General features: G+C 35.5%; 1 protein-coding gene and 1 long non-coding RNA gene across 3 annotated transcripts in view; one reads left to right on the top strand and one right to left on the bottom strand.

The window, feature by feature from the left end:
• The window catches only part of LOC133534043 (uncharacterized), a 57,278-nt gene that overhangs the window by 590 nt on the left and 42,094 nt on the right, over positions 1-14,594 (top strand). The window lies entirely within an intron of this gene.
• LOC133534046 (uncharacterized) lies at positions 502-7,723 on the bottom strand. 2 transcript variants are annotated; one of them, XR_009801968.1, is made up of 6 exons: positions 6,997-7,723; positions 6,459-6,571; positions 6,003-6,132; positions 5,684-5,774; positions 5,008-5,209; positions 502-3,528 (listed from the first exon to the last, which is right to left on the bottom strand). It is a non-coding gene; the product is annotated as an uncharacterized LOC133534046 (long non-coding RNA). The 2 variants fall into 2 exon arrangements; XR_009801967.1 differs by having other exon boundaries at positions 6,459-6,574; positions 6,997-7,722.

The following is a 14,594-nucleotide window of genomic DNA, read 5'->3' as shown; positions in this document are numbered from 1 at the left end:
TATTCATGCTTGATAGGTTTTGAAACGTTTCATTTTATCATTTTTTTGGTCTACTTAAACTGACTACCAAGCGAATCCTGTCGTTGTGTGCGTAAAAAACATTGTGTCGCTATTATGTCGCCAATATGTCGCTACTATGTCGCCGTTGTGTCGCTACTATGTCGCCGTTATGTCGCTACTATGTCGCTATTATGTCGCCGTTATGTCGTTACTATGTCGCCGTTATGTCGCTACTATGTCGCCGTTATGTCGCTACTATGTCGCCGTTATGTCGCTACTATGTCGCCGTTATGTCGCTACTATGTCGCCGTTATGTCGCTACTATGTCGCCGTTATGTCGCTACTATGTCGCCGTTATGTCGCTACTATGTCGCCGTTATGTCGCTACTATGTCGCCGTTATGTCGCTACTATGTCGCCGTTATGTCGCTACTATGTCGCCGTTATGTCGCTACTATGTCGCCGTTATGTCACTATTATGTCGCCGATATGTCGCTATTATGTCGCTGTTATGTCGCCGTTATGTCGCCAATATGTCGCTATTATGTCGCTAGTCGCCAATATGTCGCTGTTATGTCGCTAGTCGCCGTTATGTCGCTGTTATGTCGCTAATAAAGTATATAAAAGGGCCGTAAAGTACGGAGGATGGGCATTCATTCTTTAACCATCGGACTGGCGGTATCTCTGGCTTTGAGTAAGTAAAGTTTCTCTACTATTCCTTCTATTTGTTTGTGTTTGCTGGGAATTATCCTGGTAAATTTAAACTTGTAAATTGTGTCTATGTTTGGCATTGCGGGGACAATGTTGTCGTAAAGCTAAGCTTAGGCTATGGTGGAGATTCTTTACTTCCTTATCTGTGTTACTATATTGTGAGTTTTTGTTAGTAAAATCTAATTTTGTTATTTTATTACCTTTCTATGAGGTTAGTTTGTTATTTTATAAAGCCAGATCACTGTTTGGACTAACAGTTTGTCCATCTAATCAGCTGCTCCCTAACGGTGACAAACTGCAGCTGTTTAGAAGTCTTTTGCTCCAAGTTGAGAGGACTTGGCGTCTCTTCTTTACCAACATAAGAGGCGAGCATACTCTCCTTAGTCTCAAAGTCCAGCTGTTAGATGAATGTGAGGGCATCACGTGCGTGCCATTGAGAGTAATCTCGGCTCACTGAAGTCTGCAGTAATTGAGGCTAGGTCTCGTATTAAATATATTTATATATATTTCGGTGCTCTGGCTCATGCTAGTGCTGGTCACGGGAGAGCTTCTGTCATGATTGGTAACAAACACAGATAAAGTTTTAGTCATGGCGGGGTATCCCATGTGACTGGTACGGGTGTGTGTGCTAGTGTGCTGATTACCTATAGACATGCTAGGGCGGTCTATTCTCATCCACCGTGCCTACGTGGCGATGAGGAGGGGGCCAATCACACAGACACTAGGGTTTGCTATACCTCGGTTTTGTCGGCCGAATGCTTACAGCTTAGACTTAGGGATACACTTGTGTATGTTCCAAATCACTAGATCAATGGTAAGTACGATCTGTGTTCTGGACATACTAGATTAGGGTCTAAGGGTAGGAATAGGGTAGAGTCACACACACTGTTATAGGGTCTCTCTCTTAGGTTTGATCTAGAAATTCGATTGGTTGGTGTATATATATATATCTTTCAAAAGGTTCTAATGACGTGAAGCTATGTTTTATAACGTGTATTAATGATAATATTAGTGAAATACCGGTAATGGGTTTTAATTACCTAAATCTTCCAGACTGTTACTCTGAGTGGAAAGTTGAGGGTTATCTGTAACATCTTATATCTATTTATTTTCATTTCTGGGTTTTTGGTGTAGAGACGAAGTACTGAGTATTCGATCAGGTCCTAAGGTATTTATATATTCAATCCTTACATATCAAGTTGGGTTTAGGAACACAGACTATTCTGGGATAAAAGAATGGTTTGTTTTAGAGACCCTTTGGCAGGCGAGCGCAGTCCATTGGAATCTTTGAGTGGAATAATACTCACCTTGATAGTTCGATCTCATAAAGTACAGTAATGAGTTAAACTTGTACTTCGTTTATACATTTGAAAGGCCTAGAAATTCAGCCTACTTTTAGCTATGGGGACTGGGTAATGGCTTAGTAGCCTTAGCTTTTGGATATAAAAGATAAGTAATTGGTGTCTGACGAATACTTATCGCTTCTCTTCGTCAGCCCCTAGGTTTGTATAGGGTTGCGAAGCGTTGGTCATAGCCCGTCTGGCTAATAAGATAGTAGGTGGCCCGATTGATATTGCTAATCGGAGTAAGAGTCTTCAGACCTGCATCTAGCATTAGAGGCAGCACGCGTGATCCGTTCACACCTCGTTTAGAAGATGATAGGATTGATAGGTAATAATATTTTAATCTTAATATTAGTGTGTAAATGGGCTTATCCCGGGAGTGCTGCTTCAATGTTACCCCGAAGACTTAATAGGAGTAGCAGGATTTTACCAAAAATATTTTTATATTTATATAATCATATATGCTGCAATACCTAAATATCTTTCTAATAAATTAATAAAAATATATTTTACATTACATCAAAAATCATTGATAATTTCTGTAACTTAAGGCTACTCCCGTCGTCTACGACCTTGCGCGTGTGGGCGGAGCCTATATCCTTTACCACGACACTGCTCATACCTTGTCAATTGTTATATATTTTCATTCTACTTATAAGGTGTCATATTTAATATGGAAAAGGGTTTGGAATAACTTAGTCTTACGGTATTTTGCTGAAGGTTGAATCTTAACATAATATCCTATCGATTGTTTCCTATCATCATAATAAATTATTTAGTATAGTAAATTCCCGAGTCTTAACATCTAGGTAAAACTTAATCAGGTAGAATCAGAGTCCAAGATTTAGTTGTTACTCATTAAAGAATCTAGGGTACCGCGGTTCGCTTCGAGGGGTCCTAACCTGTAACTAGACGATCACTTGGCCAAATTATTGTTAAGGTAAAATTATTGTTGGGGTAAATTTTAGGGGTAATTTTAAAGGTGGGATTGTTAACGATTAGGTTCAGTATTTTATTAGGTCCGGGGTTGAATAGATGGGGTAGATTTGGGGTGTAGGTAGGGGAAGTTACATTTTGGTGCCGTGACCGAGGGATCTAAAGTGTACCACTTTTGGGGCACATTTTGGATACCAAGGTTTCTAAAATAAAGGAAAGTAAAAGTAGCCATTCAGGCTACATTTTGTTGCCGTGAGAGCGGAGTGGGTACACTGAATTTTGGACTCTGTTTTTATTGTGTTTTGAATAAAAGCCATGAAACCTAACGTTTATTTCTGAAACTGTTACTATGTACAAAAAAAATTCCAGTTATTGTCTACTTAGAAAAATCCTTAGAGTTATTGTCTACTTGATAGGTTTATCAATCTTCTTTACTCGTTCTCTTCTCGCCGTTGTTAGGGATTCTTTTCATATTCCTCAGCTAAAAATTGTCATCACATAATAATCAATTATAAATTCACCTTCTTGCGCCTTGATACCTGAAAAAAAATAGTAACAAATTTAAAACCCATGTAGTATAACTTTAGTACATAAAACGATTATCTTAAGCGAAAATAATTATATTTGTTTCTCTCGCGTCATAGATTTGTTAAGAAATTATATTTATAGCAGGGACCAATAACAATAATGAAATGAATAAATAAATATCTTCAAGTCAGTCTTTCATATACTCGTATCGACCTAGTCTCAGAGTAGGCAAGGTTTGTGCTATAGGTACTAGGCAGCGTAGTGCATACTTCCATGGATAAGTATATACTTAGAACCCAGATAAATAGATAATATCCATGACTTAGGGAATGCATATTCGTGGTAGACCCGCAGCGCTTATGCGTGGTAGACGCGCAAGTGGCTGCTTTTGCCAGACAGCATTCATAGGCATGGTCGTTACATAGTAAGCTAGGAGGCTGTTGCCAATAGTCTAGATATAAGAAATTATTACCTAAGTCAATCTAGTATGTAGTTAGGTATAGCTTAGATAAGAGACAGCTACGTTAGAACTTATGCTTTAGTCAAAAAATCATGGGGGCGTGAAATAGTTCCATTTCACGTAGATTTTCTTGAAATACTAAGGAACAGGGGGCGTATTCCGCATCTTTCTTATCTTTCTATCTTCAATGCCGGAACGCATTTACAACCCTTCACCATCGGGCGATTCGTTTGCCTTTTTGCTTTCTATATCATATAAATAGCTACTCGCGTATGATAATATAGGAGTTCGATATATGTTACAGATAAAACATCTCTCACTAGGCTATGGAATGGATAGTAAAGTTCATACATTTTCTGCCGGTTAAGAACAGCTTTGTCATTTATAGAGTAGTAGCAATAGACAGTTCATTCTGTTAGGTACAATTAATCGCCTAAGCGTAGATCTAAATGACAACCACACATATGTTAGGACTATATTTGGTTTGATTATTGTATGCGAACGTCACACATTGGTTACTGTAGGATAATCATGTATGTATGTATGTATGAACTAGGATCTACTTTAGTTCATCTGACAAACAGAGATATTTATCACACATGTTAGGACATTTAGTCTAGGAAAGCAAACAGTCATAGTACGTCATAAAGGCATTATTAGTGGATTAGTAGAACATACACATATGTAAGAGAATTTAGCTACATAGGTATTCTTCAGAACTCCCGCTATATTTATTAAGAATAGCACTGAAATATGTGTATAGTTACTATTTACAGTCATTACTATTATTTACTAGGGCCTCCACGAGTGCTATGTTTTTTCTGAAATAATTTCATGAAAATCGACTGAGATTTGTAACGCGTTGCTGCTCTGACTAACGGCGCAAATACAAAAGCATACTTATTTGTAGTAGGTACTAGACATAGGTTGACTTAGGATTACAGTACTGATCTACTGACGGTACTTTTCATCGTATTCCGATTACAGTCAAATAATAGTACGTTATTGGTTAAGGTAGCAGACTAAGTACCTAATATAAAGGAAGGTCTTGAGTGAAATTTTCCCTATAAGTAGTATTCAATGTAGACCACTGCTGATGTAGGAGCAGGTTTCTTGTAATAGAGCCGTCGAACGGGAGCTTTCAAGTGTCAGAAGACAGCGCTATTGTTACAGCAAAAGTCGTGAAATAAAGTCATTGAACAGGAGTCTGGAGTGGTCTGGTTCTTCATAATCTGAAATGAAATAGGCAAGCATTAGAAGAATTCAGTGAAATAGATAGCTTTTGATGTTCTTTTCTTAAAGGTCAAATTTAGTTGGGCAATATATCAACAATTTTCTTAAGACATCCATTCGCGGGGGCGCGTTATTATTTTCAATTCATAATGAAAGAATATATAAACACATTATATGGAAATATTAGTATTCATAATGTAAAAATAGCAGTACAAAAATTTTTGAAAATAATAATACAGAAAAGTTTGAGAACCTTTGCCTTGCAGGACATATTTCCATCAGTTAGGTCATAAATATACCAGAGTAAATTAAATGAGCCAACAGGATTAGAATAAGATAGGCTAAGAACATTTTTCATCTTTTGTTCATTCCTCCGGGAACGATTTGACTCATTTTTTAAGTTTTTCAAATAAAGCCATCATTTATGACATGAGTTCATATTTAATACAATTAACTACAATAAAATAAAGTACCTTTCATAAATAGAAGCAGTCAGCAGAAGAAAGATTGAGGTCAGGTGGATGATAGACTCGCTGTGTGGCTCGGACAATGTCCCAAATAGCACTGTAATAGAAATTATTTAGTTAAAATTAGCCAGAATTTATTTAAACTTGAGGATAGCTTTTATAAGTATTGTTATAAGAGTTTATTTTAAACTAGACACATACAAATTAAAAAAAAAAAAAATTCTAAAAATTTTTGAAGGCGAGAAAGGTTTTCCTAAGATTTATGGTTCTAAGTAGGATTAAGACTAAAACTTATGCTTTCTAGTGACATAGTTGTTATACTTACTTAGAGATTATCGAGAGACTCGGAAAAGCCCATGAAAACAGCAAATGGAAGTTTGCTCCGCTCCGCATAAATATCACAAGATCGCTAGGTATAGGTATATATAGGCAGCCATCAGAGTTGACTCTGTTTGCTGAAAAATTAAACATATATTGTAAGGTTAATTGCAAGAAGAGGAATATTTATGACAGGTTCAAGTTTAGGTTCTCTTTTATGAATGATCGGACAACTGCCAGGTTCTTTTTAGAAAGGAAAATATCAATTCACTAACAGATCTTCAGTAGCGCAAGAAATCCTGTTTATATTTAGCTGGCGTGATCACATAATTTTCATTTTCATAACATATTGCATTTTCATATCACTCATATCATCTTATAGAACGATAACAGTTTTAAAATTTCTAGTATAGTATGGACAAGCATAAAGATAACTGCCCAATAACAGAGGTGTTATACTTACTCTTAAAGCTCAGGAAAGATTCATCAAAATCAGTAAATGGAGTCTCACAGTGTAATTTCAATTTATTTTTCTTCAGTAATGACTTGTCCACACCACGTTCAATAGTTGTCAGCCTGCTGAAAAGATACACATCGCTTGTAAGTCTTATTGCGATAAGAAATGCGTAGAGAAGGTTCAAAATAACATTAAATAGGCAGTATAAAACAAAGTTAGAAGTGTCATCTTGTCAGCACTTGGATCGCATTCAATTTTATTTGAAAATAAATGTTTTTATGTTGCTGAACTGAGCCAAAAAAATATGGAAAGACAATACATTAGGCCTGACACTGCATTAGACGTAAGCTTTTTAAGTAGGATATTAAAAAATTTGGGAAATCTTTGTTAGGTTATGATGGACAGGATCAATTAGAAAAGTAGATTTAATGCTAGATAGGTCAATTTGTGGCTAATTATTTTCTGATTGCTAACGTTTAAGTATATTTAACAAGATCTCAATAGCCTTGACTTTTCTAAAGCAGGAAAACGAACATAATCTTACCTTGCTTGTAGGAACAGTTTCCATATTTTAAGTTTATTTCACTCGCACTGTCAGTAGCTAGGCACATTAATTAAACATCCGTGGTTCTAGATAGTTTAAACATTAGGTCATAGGTCATCTTACGGCACTAGATTCACTAAACATTTATACATTCTTGATGTCTTGATGAAAGTAAAAAAACATATGATCGTGGTTGAATCTGAAACTCTACTTCATTGTCTTGTACAGTTCTTGCGATATGCAATGGGTAGGATATTAAGAGAATCATAAAAAGCGCACTTGACTCGAAGACGATCTTTTCCAGTTCAGTTTAAACTTCTGTCATGGTAAAGGTAATTATTATTTGTCAACTTTCTCTATGCAACTTGATGAATTACAATATGGTGGTTGGATGTTTGTCACTTATCTGCTTATTAAAGTGTTAAATCACTGTGACACTGGTAGTTGAGGTATCTTTGGTATTTTTGACTTTAATTAATAATTTTGGGATTTAATAACAAATTTTAGGCAAGGAAAATGAATGCTGTATAAAAAAACTACTAATATGAATCTAAAAGAACGGAAGTAAATAAAGTGACAGAGCCTAGAGCTGCCAGGGGCAAAATTCCTTTGTAAGATTTGACACAGTCTAGAATGATATGGTGTGACGTGACGTGATTGAATCAATTATTTTAATTTACTAATTGATTAAATGTGTCTTTCTTATTCAAATTAATATAAAATATATATATTTAAGACCTTTAATACTAAATTTTTTGCATTCTATTAAATTATTTTGATTCTAGTTAGTTACGCCATCTATGGGGAACCTTAACAAAGTCAGCCACAAGCCGACTAAATTGCGTAGGCTGCGTTATGCATGTTGTTAGGGTTCGTAGAACGTATTTTCAATTTTGTTGCATTATACGAGCGCACGCACATAGATCAACCTTAGAAAAGATATTGTCTATGACAAAAAGGCATGTTTACACGATCGATCTCATTTATTATTAAAAATTATTCATAAATATATTACAAATTATATATCTTTAAACATAAATAAATGCGGATAAAATATTGGACAGAAAATAAAATAATATGCCAAACTAGCGCTAGTGGAATCATCTAGGGACGAATAGGGGTACTTAGACGATCTATAAATTTCCGAAAAGCAAAGTAATTTTAGGATTATAGGCAATAGATTTCTCTCTTTAATAAATTTCACTCTTCTTATTATGTAATATATAATTATAAACATATAGTCGTAGTTTTCGGGTCGTAAAATGAAATTTTCTAAAATATCATTACGACGCCATCTAACGGTAAATAGTAGCACTGACAGACATGGTGTCGCTGCTCGGCACTAGATGGAGTTAAGATGAAGTTTCTAGTTTATAAAACATACGCTGGCGATTCGCTATGTCAAGGAAAGAACGCGCGAAGTTCCCTTTTACGTACATTTTTTAAATTTACCACCTTTTCTAATGACAGAAAGGGTTAACAGACTACGAATGTCCTAAATAGTTTTGAAGTAGATCATAGATCAATATTCTTCACTTTTAGCTTTGCTTTGACAATTTAGTTTGACGTTTTGGAAAATAAATAAAGAGCGATCTTACGGAGTAATTATCGGTTTTGAAAGAAATTAAAGTGATATTTGGTCAAAATTATATGAAAAATAAGTTTATGACCACTAGTAATCATCATTTCTATTTTGAAATCACAAGAAACGTAAGGCGGATGAATAAACAAAGTACAAATATGCTTGCTGTGGTTTCGTTCACGAAAAGAAAATTAGTTCATGCAGTAAAATTATATTGAAACAGTTATTATAGTGTACATTAGTGAGGTGTGATAGTGATGAAAAATAGCTTAATTTACAAGAAATGTGCATTGAACGTGAGTACAAAGTTTGACAAGCCGGAATATTTATAAGTTATGTTTATATATGATGTAATTTCTAAAATCTCCTACTTTACAAACTCAAATCCATTGTACATTCCGGATTTTTAATTCTCTATCTACATGAATTTCGATTTATACCGCGTTTCCAAAAAAAAATCAGCATGATTTATTTTACGTAGGTATTAACATTGTTTTGGTATTCACATAATAAATAAAATCCTTATAGTTAGCCATTATGTGTAACTGCATTTCTCAGGGTAATGCATAAACTGCTCCTTCCAGTAGCAAACACAAATCTGCAAATGTCACTGTTTCCCTACTTAATCGCAGTATCTGTCGATCAATCAATAAACTGTTCTTATCAGAACAACGTCATTGTTTCTCGACAACACATGCCAGTTGTTGTACACATATCTATGTATGTATGTTCCCACAAACTCATTGTTAAATTTGCCCGGGTTCATAACGCTCTCATAGCATAGCGGTCTCGAAGATAGACTAAAGTATAGAGCATAAACGTTTCAGATCAAAGATTCAATCCCGATGAGTGAATAAGTAAATAACAAACTGGAGCCATGAATAAAATTATGCTTAGTAGATTAGGAACCCTATGTATTTAATATTATGAATTAGATTTTGTTTTATTGAGTCAAACGGAGTGTGTGTTTTAGTGCGAGTAAAAGTGTAAAATCATTTCAAATGAAGTAAAAACTGAATTCTAATTGAGTGAGTTAACATGTGTTTGTGTCAAAATGTGTAATATTTAATAGTGTTAAAGTGATTTCAAGTGCTTTGTGAAATCGTAATACCGGAGAAACTCTACAAGTTATTTATGCTGGACAAGTCAGAAGAGGAGATAAGACACCATCATCAGTTTACAAGCTGCTAGTATGATCAAGTAGCAACGAACACAGGCCTTCCTGTTACAACTATCCTGAGGTCTACTGAGCATCGTGGTAGATGAAGAAAATTTATGCATGAAATCGTAAGCAAGTTGCGTTAGTCCAGAGGATAAAATTCTTTTCCTTTGCTATTAAACAATTTATACATGGAACTTTTGTATTCTTGTCATTATTTATTTATTTTGAATTTTACCAAGAAATATCTAAAGTAAGAGGAAGAATTAAGCGGATATTTTTGTGTAAAGTACATTGTTGTTTCAAATCTTGTTTAATGTAATTGCTGTAATTTGGTTATAAATTTGGATGTAATAATTACATATGTATAGGTATATCTGGTGTGATGAAAATGTGATATGTCAATAACTTTTGTAAAAAGCATTGTGCGGTAAAATGTTTTAAATTCAAGTTATTATTTAAATGTTCGTTGCAGAATATATGATCAATTAATTAATATTTATTATTTATCATCATCATCATCTAAAATGCTATTTGAGAAATGTTCGGAGTTATACAGAAAAAAAAAAAAAACTAATTTCTGATACATTTTATGACACGGATTGTACATGTTGGTTTTAATTTTTTTTGTGGTTCACTCTTGAGCATATTTTGAAATGTTCTGCTTGGGAAATGGCCTAACCACATAAAGGTAGAGTACATCTAGAGTCAATTTAAAGTTTTTATTGCAATAGCATTCTAATTTAGGCCAAGTTTTGTAGATGAGTGGCTTTTGCCCAATGTGACAATTTTCCCAGTATCAAGTTAATGAAAACAAAATTGTATGACATTTAGCTCATATATAAATGTTACATAATAGACCGTGGTTTTAGGCTCTTGGTAGGGCAATAGTTAGACATTACAATTAGGCGCATTTCGGGATTACTTTTTCATTATTTGTAAGCAGTACTATTCATTTGTTTTCTTTCTCGACTCTTCGGCTGAGGGTCGAGGCTACATGAAGTCGTTATTTCGCACACTCAAGCTTTCTATTCTTTTCAAATGCTCTCATGAGAGTAGGCAATGTGTTGATCACTATACTCAATTCTTCCATAATTGCTTAGGATTCTAACATGCAAACTTCTATACAGGGTGGGATACTTTTTTTTTGTCAACTGATTGTATATATCCACGGTGCGATGGTCTACTGTATAATGGGTAGACAACACTGCATTGTTGAACGGTATTAGTGAGTAAAGGACATGGAGATTAGTTGCTGAGCGTTATCATAAAAAAATTTTTTTTTTTGGTTTTCTCTTCATGTGTCAATTGAATTTAAACTATATTCAAATAGTAATGAATAAATAAATAAAAGGGGTACTGGGGTAGTATGGGGCTAGGACAGAATGAGATTTTTTTTATTTCTTTCAATTGAAAGTACACTAGTAAATTTTGTTAGATTTTTTATTTTTTGATTGCATCTCAAGAGTCTTGGCTGTCTGTAAAAATCGTACGAATGCGTAACTGAGGAGGAATGGGTATGTGCGATGAGTGTTTATAATTATGAATATGTGAGGTTTTATGAAGGAGATGTATGAATATCAGATGATGGACGTGTAGTAGACGGCTGTACCTTTTTTGGAAAAAATGGATTGATACAGATAGACAACGGCTGGAGTGTAATCAAACTAGATTTGTCGGTGTTTGCAGGGGAACAAAAAGGGGGGGAAGGGGAAACACAACTAACTGGAAAAGTCTTATCAGTAGGTTAAAATCCTTTGGATTAGACCCATTTAAAAGGGTAGATTTTTCTAGTTAGTACTCTACAAGGTATGAAGACACTTACGAAATCCACACACTCATCTTGGATGGGATATATCCGACATTCGATATATTTTATGGGCCGTGAGCGTCTAGAACAAACGAGGCTCTTCTCAAGAATTAATTAAACATAATATATAAGGTTGTTTTATTGGTATAAGGTCTAAGGTTTAATAATTAGAAAAAAAAATTGATTCTTTAGTTTAGACAAAAATATTTTTACTGTACCATGTTGAGGTACTCTCTAGTGTCAACTAATGTCAATTTTAAGTTTGTTTAAAAACAAAAAAAAAAAAAAAAAAAAAACACCCAAACAAACTTAAAGGTCGGTGTATCTTATTTAAGTATGAGACACGCGCCAAGAACACGTGGCTGAGAGTGATAAGGCAGTGAAATTTGGTTCGAATTTTGGCAATGGAACTTGAAAGCTTCGTACTTATAAAAATTAAAGGTTTCTTCGTTTTGCATGGGGAGTTTTTGCTGTCTCATTAGATGCTCTTCTACGGAAGTGTACGGTCCACAGAGAAAAAGATCTCGCCGAGACCGGGGTGAGCTGGCAAGAACGGGTTAATAGGACCTATCGGACTCACAATCTGGTATCTCTGGCAGAGCGAGGTTTCTGGGGAAAAAGTTGTCTTGGTTCATTGACGAAGTTCTGATGAGCTGATTTCAACGCTGATTCGGTAACAGTCACTTAGTATTGGAATACACACTACACGTTTAAAAAAGGGGGGGAAATTTTCCGACTAAATCTAGAGGAAATTGAAGTTTTTTATAAATTCCTGTGGTAATTCATAAAAACCTTAAATTTGGGGGCGGATGTGACTAGCCATATGCCTATTTCGTAATATTGGCCTTGGTTTTATATTAAAACACATAGAAAATAATTAAAAACTACAGTACTCTTCGTTTGCATCTTTCATTCATGATTTCACTCCGTATTCTAACAATTACAACTTGAAGGACACGTTTCCGTATTTTACCATTTGTGATTTCGATTAAATACATAACACTCAGTAAATTTTCATTTTTTTATTATTTTAAAATGCTGCGAAGAATGATAATAATCAATTGAAGTTAACCCAGAATAAATGTATAATTATTGGTGTAATAAAAAACATTGAGTTACTAACTTAATAATAAACGTAAAATATTACAATACAGACGTTATTTTCAGAAAACAAAACTATAATACCTGAAGTTAAATAATAATGTTAGCATATTCATGCTTGATAGGTTTTGAAACGTTTCATTTTATCATTTTTTGGTCTACTTAAACTGACTACCAAGCGAATCCTGTCGTTGTGTGCGTAAAAAACATTGTGTCGCTATTATGTCGCCAATATGTCGCTACTATGTCGCCGTTGTGTCGCTACTATGTCGCCGTTATGTCGCTACTATGTCGCTATTATGTCGCCGTTATGTCGTTACTATGTCGCCGTTATGTCGCTACTATGTCGCCGTTATGTCGCTACTATGTCGCCGTTATGTCGCTACTATGTCGCCGTTATGTCGCTACTATGTCGCCGTTATGTCGCTACTATGTCGCCGTTATGTCGCTACTATGTCGCCGTTATGTCGCTACTATGTCGCCGTTATGTCGCTACTATGTCGCCGTTATGTCGCTACTATGTCGCCGTTATGTCGCTACTATGTCGCCGTTATGTCGCTATTATGTCGCCGTTATGTCACTATTATGTCGCCGATATGTCGCTATTATGTCGCTGTTATGTCGCCGTTATGTCGCCAATATGTCGCTATTATGTCGCTAGTCGCCAATATGTCGCTGTTATGTCGCTAGTCGCCGTTATGTCGCCGTTATGTCGCTGTTATGTCGCTAATAAAGTATATAAAAGGGCCGTAAAGTACGGAGGATGGGCATTCATTCTTTAACCATCGGACTGGCGGTATCTCTGGCTTTGAGTAAGTAAAGTTTCTCTACTATTCCTTCTATTTGTTTGTGTTTGCTGGGAATTATCCTGGTAAATTTAAACTTGTAAATTGTGTCTATGTTTGGCATTGCGGGGACAATGTTGTCGTAAAGCTAAGCTTAGGCTATGGTGGAGATTCTTTACTTCCTTATCTGTGTTACTATATTGTGAGTTTTTGTTAGTAAAATCTAATTTTGTTATTTTATTACCTTTCTATGAGGTTAGTTTGTTATTTTATAAAGCCAGATCACTGTTTGGACTAACAGTTTGTCCATCTAATCAGCTGCTCCCTAACGGTGACAAACTGCAGCTGTTTAGAAGTCTTTTGCTCCAAGTTGAGAGGACTTGGCGTCTCTTCTTTACCAACATAAGAGGCGAGCATACTCTCCTTAGTCTCAAAGTCCAGCTGTTAGATGAATGTGAGGGCATCACGTGCGTGCCATTGAGAGTAATCTCGGCTCACTGAAGTCTGCAGTAATTGAGGCTAGGTCTCGTATTAAATATATTTATATATATTTCGGTGCTCTGGCTCATGCTAGTGCTGGTCACGGGAGAGCTTCTGTCATGATTGGTAACAAACACAGATAAAGTTTTAGTCATGGCGGGGTATCCCATGTGACTGGTACGGGTGTGTGTGCTAGTGTGCTGATTACCTATAGACATGCTAGGGCGGTCTATTCTCATCCACCGTGCCTACGTGGCGATGAGGAGGGGGCCAATCACACAGACACTAGGGTTTGCTATACCTCGGTTTTGTCGGCCGAATGCTTACAGCTTAGACTTAGGGATACACTTGTGTATGTTCCAAATCACTAGATCAATGGTAAGTACGATCTGTGTTCTGGACATACTAGATTAGGGTCTAAGGGTAGGAATAGGGTAGAGTCACACACACTGTTATAGGGTCTCTCTCTTAGGTTTGATCTAGAAATTCGATTGGTTGGTGTATATATATATATCTTTCAAAAGGTTCTAATGACGTGAAGCTATGTTTTATAACGTGTATTAATGATAATATTAGTGAAATACCGGTAATGGGTTTTAATTACCTAAATCTTCCAGACTGTTACTCTGAGTGGAAAGTTGAGGGTTATCTGTAACATCTTATATCTATTTATTTTCATTT

The sequence above is a fragment of the Cydia pomonella genome, unplaced genomic scaffold (genome assembly GCF_033807575.1).
Source record: "Cydia pomonella isolate Wapato2018A unplaced genomic scaffold, ilCydPomo1 PGA_scaffold_46, whole genome shotgun sequence".
NCBI lineage: Eukaryota > Metazoa > Arthropoda > Insecta > Lepidoptera > Tortricidae > Cydia > Cydia pomonella.
Note: the sequence above shows the minus strand (reverse complement) of the source record. Positions and strands in the feature narration are given on the sequence as shown.